Source organism: Silene latifolia, chromosome 5 (genome assembly GCF_048544455.1).
Source record: "Silene latifolia isolate original U9 population chromosome 5, ASM4854445v1, whole genome shotgun sequence".
NCBI classification, from domain to species: Eukaryota; Viridiplantae; Streptophyta; class Magnoliopsida; order Caryophyllales; family Caryophyllaceae; genus Silene; species Silene latifolia.
This window is the reverse complement of record NC_133530.1, coordinates 70,114,375-70,129,237: the sequence shown is the minus strand read 5'-3', so window position 1 is coordinate 70,129,237 and position 14,863 is coordinate 70,114,375. Positions and strand designations below refer to the sequence as shown.

Sequence of the window (14,863 nt, the reverse complement as noted above, 5' to 3'; positions counted from 1 at the left end):
TGTGTTTTATGGAATAAGGAAGTGTAGATCTACCGAAATTCCATAATCAAACGCAGAAATCTTTCTTGTTGAGGAGGAAACCTCTGGAGAAATGACGCAGCAAGTGCTGTGCCTCTTCGAAGGATCGTAGCTCGTGCTGCGCCTCTTCTCCAGCCCTCTTTTCGCGTTTTCCAGAATATTTCCGTGATTTGTTTCCATATCCGTGTAAAACCTAAACTCTTCTATATGTTTAGTATAAATAGAGGCCTCCGGCCTCCATATTTTTCACGCGAGTGTTCCGCCCTCTCTCTCTCTCTCTCTCTCTCTCTCTCTCTCTCTCTTTGCATTCTAGACTAGGCTATTGCCTTTCGACGCCTACGTGCTTGATCAATCGACCACGTAAGCTCAGATCATTCCGTGTCCCAGTCACGTTGCATAGACCGGCCAATTTGACCAACTCCACCTTTAATCAACTTAATCAATCTACTAAATCCTCTAACGAGGGCACTTTTCACATATATTCGAGTCGAGCAATCACTAAACGATAACTTTAGTAAATCTCATTTCGTCAAACTTGTAAGTCTGAGGGTGTAAATCCTATTTTATTATTATACTTTTATTTTGTATCAATTAATGTAGATCTATGTCAAAAACACGTTCGGCGCGAAAACCGATTCAAAATCCATCTTTTAAAGCCGTTTTTATGAAACAGCAGAGGTCAGACGTCGAGAAGAAACACAGCAGCAGCTGCGCCTCTTCGAAGGATCGCAGCTCTTGCTGCGCCTCTTCCAGAGGTTGCTTGCTGCTCCTTCTCTTCTTCTTCTTCCTCGACTTCCTGCATATTTTCCCTTTTTTTATTCTTTCATTTTCCTTCGTTTTCTTTGTTATTTCAGTATATAAATCGTGTTTTAACAATTCCTTTTTTAATTACAATGCTTAATTCGTCCTTAATCCCGAGTAATTCAATACTTGCGGGTTTTCGCCATTTTAATTCAAATCGATTCTTTGGGGGTTCGACTTGTTCATGTCGAGGTTCTGGAATCCGAATTTGATACATATGTTTCCTTACGGATCTTATTTGTCCAGTTTCGTCTTATTTTAACCTCAAGTTTCGTCTTTTTGTATTTCCTACACGAGTTCATCGTATAATCATAATATTCTAAACCGCTGTAATTTCTCGTTTTAATTCGGTTTATGACTTGCCCAGATACATATAATCGACTAAAACACTTCAATTCGAGTTTAATATCGACAATCCGTCTTAAATTTACCAACAAACAATAACAGTGTTGCGGTTCTGACTTCACAACCAGAACCCAGCTCTAGAATAGACGCATGAAGTGCTGCGCCTCTTCCAGAGGACGCAGCAGATGCTGCGCCTGTTCTAGGTTGGTCTCTGTCTATGAACTCTTTTTCCCTTTGACATAGCTCCTAATTACGGTTTAAATCAACTATTATTCGTATTATCTCCTCTAATCTGACGTATTTCTAATATTTTAATTATAATTTTATTTTCCTTTTATTTTCTTCTTCGAAATCCCGTCTTCGAGCGTGCTTTTGACGTAGATCAAATAAAGCCTTGTAATTTTTGTAATTTTAATTATTGTAATTCATTTATCATTATTATTATTATGTATGATTTAATTGTATGGCATTCACTTGTGTGGAATCTAACATTTACTTCAATCAAATTGTTTGCTAAAACACGTGTTAATCGACATAGTCTAATTTAGCATGCTAGGATTAATCCATGTTTGTTTCATTGCATACAATACATCGACGACATAGCAAATATGAATAACTTCTCTAATCATTAGTAGAGGCCGCTATCGAGGCGAGCGGGATTAGGTGTTCGAATTAAGGAGCTTCCTAATACGTACCCTCACCCCTTACTCCAGTTATCTCTGGACATCCGTGTCCATTGGCATCTCGAGAGTCATTCTATACATAGAATACTAAGGGTAACGAGTTCTTAGTATTTATGTCATTACTTTGTGTCTTGACATGGCATGGGTTATTCGAACGGTTTCTAATTTTTCCACAATAAATTGGTGGTGACTCCACAAATGCAGGCTTATTCAACTTTTCACCGGTTTCAATGCCTCACAAATTGGTAACGGCCTATGACGTGATTTGGCAAACCAAGGTTCCGTGGGAGAAGTGCCGCCGCCTCAAAACCAGACAACGCGCGGATGCGCGCAACGCGGGTGGCCCATGTCCACAATAATTTGTCTAAATTAACTAACGAACACTAACTAATTTCCGGATCTGACTTTCATAGTCAGAACTCAGCTTGAGAACAGACGCAAGGTCTCATGCGCCTCTTTCAGAGGACGCACTAGTTGTTGCACCCGTTCTAGGGCGGGTTCTGCCTATGAACTCATCTTGCTTGACGTAGGCCTTTCTACTTAGGATTTTAATCAACTATTATTCTTATTATCACCATAATTCGACATATTTTCTATAATTCATATTTTCCATATTTTCTATTTTATTTTTATTTCCTTATTTCTTTCAATTTCCTATTTTCTTTTAATTTCCTTATTTCAATCAATTTCCTATTTCCTTATTTTTCCAATTTCCTTATTTTTTCAATATCCTTATCTTTTCTAATTTCCTTATTTATCTAATTTCCCGATTCAATTAATTTCCTTATTTCTTTTATTTTCTTTTATCTATTTATTTTCTTTCTTAAAATATTTTAGCATTTTTATGACATAGACCGTTTGTCACTTGTAATTTCATTATAATTTATAATATTTCATATTTATCTTGTGTGATTTATTTATCCGGCCTTTTCACAAGGAAATCAACCTAAATTCCAACATTTACCCCCAGTTGAGTGCTAAGTTATTTGTTAACCGACATAGTATATATTCACATGCTAGGTTTAAAACATGTTTGTTGCATAGCATGCATACAATTGACAACATATCAAGTATAAATGACTTCCCTAATCGTTAGTAGAGGCCGCTATCGAGGCGGGCGAGATTAGTTGTTCAAATAAAGAGCTTCCTTATACGTACCCTCACCCCTTATACAGATATATGTGAGAATCCGTGCTTATTGGCATCGCGAGAGTCATTTTAGACTTAGAATGCTAAGGGTAACTAATTTCTTAGTGTTCATGTCACTACTGTGTGTCTTGACATGACATGAAGTACTCGAACGGTTCCAATTTTCCATAAAAATTGTTGGCGACTCCAAAAATGCAGGCTTGCTCAAACCTTTCACCGGTTTCAATGCCTTTAAAATCGGTAACGGCCCATGACTTGCTTTGTCCAACCAAAGTTCTGTGGAGAAGTGCCGCCGCCTTGAAATCTCACCAACGCGCGGGTGCACGCGACCTGGGTGGTTTTGTCCACATTAATATCAATATCATAATTAGACATAGTTATGCCTAATCACGCAGTTATGATTTTGAGCAAGGGGGTTATTGGGGGTGTTTTCATAATTAATGGAATTATATGGATTAGTGGTTGATTGTATGAATTGTTTAGTATTTAGGGCACGGATTCGTAGAAAAGTGATTCTAGGCTAGTTTACCTTCATTTTTTTGGATTTGCCAACAAGGTAAGGATATCCTCCTCAAGTAAGTTCTTTTTGTTATTGTTATTTTGCGAAATGTTGTGTGAAACGAGGTACAAGAAGCCGTGGGTGTTAGTTTGGATTATACTTTGCTTTATATCACTTGTTTATTATGTCATATTCTATTGTTTATTGTTCTTGCATATTATATTGTGTGTTATTGAGGCGCGGTGACCAGGGAGACACTCCATGTGTGGTGTTATAAGGCACGATGACCAGGTAGTTGTGCCATGGAGGTGTATGGTATTGTGCTGTGACGGTATGGTGACTAGGGAGTTATACCATTCTGATATGAGCACAGTGACCAGGGAGTTATGCCATATGATGTGATGAGGTGGATGGTTGATGTAACACCCCCATAAGTTGGGACCCTTACTCAAGGAAATCCCAACAAATGGTGGCATCGCAATACTTGGTTTCCCAAGCTTGTTGTATGAACAAACGAGTAAAGAAGAATTTAAGAGGATAAACATTAGATAGATAAGTTGTAGTTTAATAATAAGATACAAGTTAAGGGATGCAAATACCATCCCATTTAGTACAACCAAATCAAAGATAAAAGTAGAGTTTAAAGACTCAAAAACTAGACAAGCATATGTGTTGACAACTAGTGAAGACCGCTCCTAAGCCTCCGTATCTAAGCGAGCTAACCTCTCAAATCACTGCTCCCCATATGGGCGGAAATCACCATATAATTCACCACAAATATTTAAAACCTAAGTGTTAGCTTAATATAATACAAATGCTCAATAAATGCTAATGAGAAAGACTAAATGCTCATGTGATAAATATTAAGGCAACTAACCATAAATCCAACAAGTGTATGAGATACATGACAACCATTCTCCAAGTTTATCACCTCCACATAACTGGTGGTCGGGACACGCCCATGACGCCACATACCAACACTAGGAACTCAGAACACGTCTGTGGTACCGAGCCCTAGAGCGACCCGTGTCCCCTACCAGACATCGTGCCTCGAACACACGAGTCCCTCCAAAACTCAAGTACTAAATGTGCACATCTCCCTTGGAGTGGGAAGCTCCAAGGGATGACTCAGGTGGAAGAAGGTTTCCCACTCGCCTTCCATCTCCGTAACCCCTAGGTACTTTGTGGATCAGTGGCGTGAGATGGCGGTGCTCACGGCCGAAGCATCCATTTGTGCATCCCTCTCCCGAGTGACGTTCCGAAGAGCCTAGGTAAGGGCTTCATTTTGAGCAATGAGCCGATCTACTTCCTCTTTGGAATCGTCGGAGTGGTGGTGAAGGAATCTTTACGTGAGTTCTAGGTATAATATCTTTTCAATAGACATAAGAAACGTCAACACATGTCCCACAATATAAGACAAACGGTATTGACCACTATACAGGTCCACTCGATTGAGTGTAGGACTTCACTCGGTCGAGTGATGCTCCACTCGGTCGAGGGATGCTCCACTTGGTCGAGTGATGTCCCACTCAGTCGAGTGCCTTAACTTACATGAGGTTTCCAAAGTTCCTCCATCAGCTCACTCGGTTGAGTGACCACACCACTCGGTCGAGTGATTCACACTCGGTCGAGTGGGTCCTCCACTCGGTCGAGTGTCACAACTTACAGGAATTTTCCAAAATTTGGAAAATGACCCACTCGGTCGAGTGGCATGGGCACTCGGTCGAGTGCCTTCAAGTCGACCGAGCCCCTCTTTTTACTTGGCCGAGTACACCTTTTATAGGTCTATATACTCATTCCGAGTCACACAAGTCCACATATAACCCTATTTTGCATGTTCTTAAACGCAAACACGGGAAAAATAGAAGCATGGATGCAACACACGATTCACATATGACTACAATTAGCATGCCGTTCACATTTCTAATGAAAAATTACCAACTTCAACACTTTAACATGCTCACACATAAACATCCAACATGTTTCTTTCTAGTTGATCACAACTAGATCTGTCAAAACTCGACCTGACTCGAAAACCCGACCCGCCCGACCCGTTTTTTTAGCGTTACAAACCCGGTTTTTTCGACCCGCGACCCGTTTGACCCGAACCCGAAATGACCCGTTATTTTTGGGTCGAGACCCGACCCGAACGGGTCGACCCGTTGGGTCAAGGGAAAATCATGAATTTTATTAAAAATATTAATATTTATATATTATATTTGAAAATATAGTTAAGAAATTATTTTTTTATTACTTAAAATTAAAAATTCAACCAAAAAGTCAATTTTATATAACTTTTATAATATTTAATAATAAAATAATTATTAAAAAAACTTTATTTTAATATTTATATCAATATAATTATTGTATATGATGAATATGATTAAAATAATAATTTTAAATATATTTTACTTTTTTAAAAAATAGTTTTTAAATTAAAAAAATCGTTTAAAAAAGACGTTAAAAATTATTTCTTGACCCGTATTCTGACCCTAACCTGACCCGTGACCCGTATGACCCGACCCGTATTTGACCCGACCCGCCCGACCCGGGACCCGACCCGCCCGACCCGTTTGACAGGTCTAATCACAACCATCCATGTTACCACATCAAGAGCTACCAAGCATGAAGCTAGTTCATAAACGCCAAACAAGAATATGCAACAACCATATGCACCAAGTACGTCCCATTACCCCACGTGTAGTGACCGACTCATGCTAAGAGGAGAAGGGTACAATCTTGGGACGTCTCCCAAGCTTGTTACAAATTCTCTTAAGTTCTCTATGACTCAAACCTGGTTCATTTTGGATCGACACACCTAAGTTCATTTGTTCATTAGTTTAGGCTGCAAAACCAGAGCTCTGATACCACTTTGTAAAACCCCCATATGTCAGGACGCTTCCTCAAGGCAATCCCAACACATGGAGGCGTCACAAGACTTGATTTCCTAAGCTTGTAGTGTGAACAAACGAGTAAATAAGAATTTAAGACGGTAAATATTATATAGATAAGTTGTAGTTAAATAATTAGTTACAAGTTAAAGGAAGTAAATACAATCCCATTTAGTGTAACTAAATCGAAGATGGAAGTGGAATTCAAAGAGTCAAAAACTAGACAAGCATATGTGATGACAACTAGTGAAGACCGCTCCCAAGCCTCTGTATCTAAGTGAGCTAACCTCTCAAATAACTGCTCCCCATATGGGCAGAAATCACCATATGGTTCACCACAAATATTTAAAACCCAAGTTTTAACTTAATATTACAAATACTCAAGAAATGCTAATGAGAAAAACTAAATGTTCATATAATAAATGACAAGGCAACCAACCATAAATCCAACAAGTGTATGAGATGCATGACAACCATTCTCCAAGTTTCTCAGCTCCACATAACCGGTGGTCGGGACACACCTATGACATCACATACCAACACTAGGTACTCAGAACACATCCGTGGTACTGAGCCCGAGAACGACTCGAATCCCCTGCCAGACATCGTGCTTCGATGACATGAGTCCCTCCAAAACTCAAGTACTTGCACACCCCCCATGGAGTGGGAAGCTCCAAGGGGTGACTTAAGCGGATGACGGTTTCCCAACGGCCTTCCGGGTCCGTAGCCACAACCAAATATATTCCACCATCCTCCAACTAAATCAAATAACAACCAACCCAATAAATTTCCAACAAGAATACTCATGTAATTACACGAAACATAATATGTATCACAATGCTCAATCCTTTATTAATTTATCTCTTTTCATGTAATTGCTTCCTAACATCTTATAATACATTCTAACCATTTGGTGTTATAAACCCTAATTACCAACAACATGTTATAATGCAACTACCAAGATACAAGTGTAATTAATAACAATAAATGCATAATTAAACACTCATATTATTAGAGCTAAGTAGGGAAACCCTACCTCAAGCGTATCTTCACAAAGCCTCAAGCTAGGGCCTAGAAATGCTCATCAATGAAGCTTCCTACACAAATTAATTACTACATTCATTACCATAATACACTATAATAAACATACTAATTAATCCCCTTAATTACCCATAACCCTAATTAAATATGAGATAATCCACTTTGATAAATTAAGGTTTACTAAGATAAGATTAAGGAAATAAACTAAATCGACTTACAAATGATGTGGATGAACTAAGGAGGAAGGATGGCAAGAATTTTTCACTTGTGGAGACTAGGTTTTTAGAGGATAAGTTTAGGTGGTTGTTGGTGAGTGTTTAGAGAAAGTTTAGGGAGTTTAGAGAGTGGTGGGATTAGGTTGGGGAGTGATTTTAGGTGGGGGAAATATGAAAAGATATGGTTTGAAAGCGACACTCCACTAACCAATTTCTCGAGTAAAAGTGGACTCGACTGGGCACTCGGTCGAGTGTCTGGTCCACTCGATCGAGTGGTGTTCCACTCGGTCGAGTGACCGAGTTTTGAAACTTCCAGCCCCACACCAAATCCCACTCGGTCCTCTACTCGGTCGAGTGGACTCCACTCGGCTGAGTGGATGGTCTACTCGGTCAAGTACGGTATAAATATAAGTACCAAAAAATTCTACGTCCCTTAATGCCCCAAGGGTGCATGGCGGTAGGTGGAAACAACATGAGACTAGTACGGTATAGCAAACTAAGGTGCAGTTATGTTAACTTAAGAAGGAAAGAAGGAAAACTTGTACTTCTTGTACTTGCATAATACGCCCAACCCCTCTAGAAACACGGTTACGACCTCGTAACCAACTCATACCTGTGCGAAAAGGTGAGAGTATTGTTCTTTCATGGTTTCTTTGGCGTCCCACGTGGCCTTTTCTACTAGATGGTTAGACCACAATACTTTCACTAACACCGTCTCCCCACTTCTTGTCTTCCTTATCTTCCTGATGTGACCATAATTAGAGCATATTTAGTCCCCGAATTAGCCTTGTTCCCATGCTTTTTAGTGCATATTTGGGTCATTTATTGTCTTTAGTTCTTTGTTTTGCATATTCTTTGAGGTTTTGATCCCTTGGTAGGAAAGGAGTGCAAACCTTGCATTTTCATGGCAAAACGAGATTAAATTGATTGAATTCAATGACCAAGCATCAAGGAGAGACAAAATTAGAAGGCCTTTGTACATACTATAGTAGATGGGCAATGATGAGAAAAGATCCTTGCATCCCCGAAGAAATCCCCAATGATTTTATGAAGAAAAGGGAAGAAAAGAAGAAGAAATGAGACTGTCCAGCAATCCGTGCGGATTGTCCTGAAGACGCCCGTCCTCCACCACCACAATCCGAGCGTCTTCAACACAAGACGCCCGGGCAGCAACCCGAGAAGACGCCCGTCTTCTCCCAAAGACGCCCGGGCAGAGACCCTCGAATCCGCCCGTCCCGTGCCTAAGACGCACGGATTCCCAGGCAGACCATTTCGTTTCTTCAAGCTTCAAGAAAGATGACCATCCTTCCAAAAATACTGGCGTTTCCTTAAGTAGGGACTTAATCGTCATTTAAGCCCTTAGTTAACCCTAATTCCTACACCTAATCCCCACTATAAATACCCCATTAGTCTAATTTGAAGAGCATGTTCATCTTAGCAATCTCTAGTGTAGTTAATATCAATAAAATCTCTCTTTAATTTTGTAATCAACAATTAATCAAGTTTTAATACAAGTTTTATTTCCTTAATCTCTCTTTTTTTCATCCTTTATTTTGGGTAATTGAAGATTATTTGGGTTATTATTGGGAGATTGACAACCTCTCAATCAAGCATCAAGTACTTCTTTTATTCTTTGCTTTATTATTGGAATCATTAGTAGGTATAATTCTCTTAATCCCTTTTTAATTATTGTTAATTACTTTTATTTATTCATCATGTTTCACTTTGTTGGTATGATTGACAACCTTGCTAGCATGATCAACATGATAATGAGTGAGTAGTCACTTAGCTAGGGTTAATGGGTAATTAGGGGAAATCAACATGGGGAATGATTCATGCTTAAATTAATATGCTTTCATGGTTTATTTGCTTGCTTGTTTTGATCTCAACTCATGCACATGTTATGTTTGATGAAATGCGAGCCTATGAATCCTTGCATTTTTTACCCATCACCTATCTTTTCAATGAGACTTGTAAGACATAAACCAACTCGAGTCTCATTAGACCATGCATGTTGTTGAGTAGGGAAGACTAAGTCGACTTGTAGGTGTTGTACAATCTAATCGATTCGGCTCCGGGACACAAACTTTCCTAGGATTGTAAGATATAAACCAACTCAATCCATCACAACAATAATTGCTTGCTTATAATTTGAGAACATGTTTGTATGATCAATTCCCATGATTCCCCTATGACCCCATGATACCCTAGTGCTTTTTATCAATTGTTTACAACCCTTTTTAATTCATCTTGCTTGTTTACTTTCATTGCTATTTAGTTTAGTGACCTTCTACATCAACCCAAATTGTGACACCCCTAAGACACCACTAGTCTCAATAGAAATCTCATCTCAATTCCCGTCCCTTGGGATCCGACCTTTACTTGCCTCTTTACTAATTGTAGAGTTGTTTGTGAAGCTATAAATTGTGTTTTGGTCTAGGTGCTCCTAACGACAAGTTACCGAAAAGATTTAGTCCGACCAAAAATGGCGCCGTTGCCGGGGACGGTGTTAACTTGATTTAAGATTTTCTTATATTGTTATTAGTTGTGTCTTTCTTTGGCTTGAGGAAGTAAAACTCCTCAAGGTTTGTTCTAATTGTTTTCGAGTTGTTTGATATTTTGCATGTCTAGAAGTCACAAGGTGACTTGTTACCTTTTGATCGTGAAATTGAAAGAACTTTGACAACCAATAGAAGACTTGCTAGGAGAAATTTGAGAGGTATTGGTGAGGTTGTAGATATTCAACCAACTATTGAGTTCATCAACCCTTTTGCAAGAGAAGATGAGGAGAACCCAACACAAAATACAACACAAAATCAACCCACAATGCCTAAGTTTTCATCACATTCCGTACCCACCGAGGAGAACCTACCCAATGGTACTCCCACACCACAACATCTAACCGGAAATTTTATTGCCAAATCCACATTTATCCAATTAGTCGAAAGAAGCCAATTTGGGGGGATGCCTAGTGAAGACCCTCACTCTCATATAGAGACCTTTTGTGACTATTGTGATGCGATTTCTCAAACCGGTGTAACTCAAGACCAAATTCGATGGGTCTTATTTCCTTTTTCTCTAATTGGCACCGCGAAACAATGGTTGAAAGGCATTGATAAGGCTACTCTCGGAATTGATTCTTGGAAGAAGTTAGCTCTAGCTTTCTACAAAAAGTTCTATCCACCGGAAAAGACTAACATGCTAAGAGCTCAAATTACGGGTTTTAAGCAAAGGGATGAAGAATCTTTGTATGAAGCTTGGGAGCGGTCAAAGGAATTTGTCGCTCATGTCCTCACCATGGACTTAGCGAGTGGTTCTTGGTACAATAATTTTAGAACGGTCTATATGAAGATTCAAGGAACATTCTCAACATGGGATCAAATGGAATGTTCACCGAAGTTAATGACAATCAAACTTGGAACAATATTGAGGAAATGGCGGTCCATAACTCACAATATAGTAGACCTCGCAAGGCTACTAGAGGAGGAAAGCATGAAGTGGACTCCGTTACTCAATTAGGTGCTCAACTTAGTGCTCACATTGATACCATCAATTTGAAGTTTGAAAAGGCTATGGCTAGACTTAAAGAAGCCTCAAAATCACCAAAGCATCATGTTAATGCCATGACGGCATCTTCATCAATCCCAAGTGGGATATGTGAGAATTGTGGAACTTTGGGACATGACCAAAGTGAATGTAGGGGAACAAATGAACAAGTGAATGCTTTCCAAGCATACAAGAGTGGTACCCCTTATTCTAACTATTACAATGAAAACACAAAATTCCATCTAAATCTCTCATACAAAAGCCAAAATGTTCTAAACCCTCAAACAACATACACCCCACCTCCGATGAGAAACCAAAATCAAAGACCCTTTTACAACCAAAACCAAGGTTACCAAAATCAATCTCCATACAATCAACAAAATGACCAAGGTTTTGATGTTCAAAAAGCGGTCCTTCAAATGCAAAAGAATCAACAAGAGTTTTTCACTCAAATGCAAAAAGATAGTCAAGCAAAGGAAACCACCATCAACAACATCCTAGCTCACACCAAAATGTTGGAAACCCAATTGACCCAACTAGCATCTTCAAGCTCACAAAGACAAAAGGGGCAATTACCACCTCAAAGTAATCCCCCAAGACATAAAACGGTTAGTGCCATTCACTTGAGAAGTGGTACAAAGTATGAAGCACCGAAGAAGCAAGTTGAGGATGAAGTTGTGGAAGCTAGTGACAAAGAAGAAATTGTTCAAAACTCCAAGGATGGAGAACCATAAAAGAAGAAATTTCAAAGAAAAATGAAGACAAGGTCAAGGAGAAGGAGCCCATTGTGATTAGACTTCCTTTTCCAAGTCGTCAAGCCAAGCCCAAATTTGATGACTAACTTGGAAAATTTATGGAAATTGTGAAGAATTTAGAAGTCTCAATTCCTTTCACGGAGTTAATCAATCACGTGCCGGCCTATGCGAAATACATGAAAGACATCCTCACAAAGAAGAAGTCGATCCGAAAGCTTGAGACTATCGCCTTCACTAAGGTGAGTAGTGCAATACTTCAAGGGAGTTCACCTCCAAAACTCAAAGATCCGGGAAGCTTCTCAATACCGTGTACCATTGGCGACACCACGATCAACAAAGCCTTATGTGATATAGGGGCTAGTGTGAGTGTTATGCCGTACTCGGTGAGTAAAAGGTTGGGGATGGGAGAGCTTAAATGCACCAATATCACACTCCAAATGGCCGATAGATCGACGAAGACACCATTAGGGATATGGGAAGATGTTCCCGTACTAATTGTGAAATTTTTTATCCCGGTGGACTTAGTCATTGTTGATATGGAAGAAGATTCCAACATTCCAATCATTCTAGGAAGACCTTTCTTACACACCGCGGGTGCGGTGATTGATGTAAAACATGGAGAGCTCACTCTAGAAGTGGGAGATGAGAGCATAACTTTCAATCTTGACAAGACCATGAGAGCTCCCCGTTTGCATGAACCATGTCTTATGATTGATCATTATAGCCGGAAGGATGATAGGAAGAAGTCGGAACTCCAATGAAAGAAGAAAATTGAAGATGCTCCATTCAAAGAGCAAGTGAATTGTAACAAAGAGAGCTTGAAAAGCTCACCAAAGTCAAGCAATGAAGAAGATGGCCACATTGGCCAAGAAAAGAAAATGGGAGAGTTGTCTCTATCAACTCAAGAGATCTTTAGTGATCAAGTAGATGAAGAGTGTGGTCTTTGGGACGATGAGTTTTAAGGGATTTTCAATCCCTATATTGGTAATGCTATCGATCAAGACCGACAATAAGGGCAAAGATCTATTGAAGATCTTTATCATAACAATGAACAAGCTTTTTATTACTTCTTCAAGGTGTTGAGCAACATCAACAACACCTTGGACATGCCCCCATGACATCTCACTAAGGATGAGAGTTTGGTGGAGTCCTCCCTAAACCACCATTTGTAAATATTTCTAACTCCCCAACTCGCATTTTAATTCTTAATTTGCATTTTTTGTCATTTTTGGATTTTTGTGCCTTGATCAAGGTAATTATCATTTTTGAGAGAAGTGAGGGAGGGACTAATGATTTCAATTGATGTGTAGTGCTTTAGCTTAGTGTGGGGATAGCAATTGCCTAGGCTATTCATGCCTTAGTAGTGCCCCCACAATGAAGAACACGAGATTTTGAAGAATGAAAAATGACAAGGGATATGCAAGTACACGGATGGAACTGAATCCGGGTAAAAGGGGAAGAATCCGAGCGTTTTCAAGAGAACCCGCCCGTCCTCAGGCAACCCGGGCGTCTTGGTCAGAATCCGCCCCGTCCTTCATGAGCTGAATTTTTGAAATTTTGGGACTGTTAACGAATTCGGGCGTCCTGCAAAAGAATCCGCCCATCCTCAGAAAGACGCCCGTCCTGCAAGAGAAGACGGCCGTCTTTTTGGCTGAGAAAAACAAGAAAATTCCCTGGAAAGGAATCCGCCCGTCTTCAGTGAAAGACGCCCGTCCCTTGCAGTGAAGAATCCGAGCGTCTTTGCTGGAAGTCGCCCGTCTTTAGGCGAGAATTTCTCAACCCAGAACAGACAGAATACGGGCGTCCCGAAGGAAAGCCGCCCGTCTTCCCCCTGCATTTCAAATTTTTTGGGACTTTTATAAACCCCCTCCCACATTCATTTCTTCATTCCTTCATTCAAAACACTACCCATAAACCCCAAAAACTCAAAACCCTCATCCTCTCCATCACAAAAACAAGATTTCCTCAACCACATTCATCAAAATCAAATCAAAACATCCTTTTAACAACAATTAATCACTCCTCTTTCAACAAAAATCAAACCAAGCACCAAAATCTTCAACCTTTGAGTCGATTTTTGAATTTATAAAGGCAAAGCCTTTCATCTTAAAATCGATTTGGGTACACTTGGAAATTGAAGATTTTCACTCTTTTCTTGGTTCAAGCATCAATGGCAAGGACAAAAGGAGCAACAAAGGCACCAAAGGCAAAAGCACTCTCAACAAGACAAAAGAGTCTTCAAGCAAAGAAAGCCTCATTGGCTATGGTGGTAGCTAGCACAAACTTGGAAGTACAGCAACAACAACCTCCCTTGGAAGCAACAACATCTACTACTCCGGAAATTGCTCAACTTTCGAACTATCCGGAGGTAATTTTCATTTCCAAATCCCATAGGGAAACTTTTGCCAAGTATGCTAGAAAATCCTTTCTATCCACCAAGTTTATTTGTGAAGATGCCTTAGATAAGTTGGGTGTCCTTGAGCAAACTAGAGCCTTCTTTGAAGCCATGGGGTAGGGCAAATTGTTTACAACAAAAGAATTGACATACCCCTCCCTTACCTTAGAATTCTTGAGTTCTTTGAAAGTTACAAAGGTAGAGACCATGGAAAACATCGAGTTCCGCCTAGCTAATGTTAGTAGGCGCATCTCCTTTGAGGAAATGAGTAAAGCTTTGGGTCTTAGTGATTCACATAGTTATTTCAAGAATGTTGGAAAGTATGACCCCGCTCCTCTTTGGGAGGCGATTTCCGGAAGGAAATTTGAGAACTATCATGCTAGTCGCGCTCTATTTGTAATACTCCGTATTTTGATAATAATTTATGAAAGTAATTTATGTAAATTAATAATTGATTAAATGACATTTCTAATAATAATTACAAGCAAGACGATAATTAATTAATAAATTAATAATCTAAGTCGG

General features: G+C 39.5%; 1 non-coding gene across 1 annotated transcript; it reads right to left on the bottom strand.

The window, feature by feature from the left end:
* Nucleotides 1-10,840: 10,840 nt before the first annotated feature.
* Nucleotides 10,841-10,946, bottom strand: LOC141658115 (small nucleolar RNA R71). Its single transcript, XR_012549020.1, has one exon. It is a non-coding gene; the product is annotated as a small nucleolar RNA R71 (small nucleolar RNA).
* Nucleotides 10,947-14,863: the final 3,917 nt, after the last annotated feature.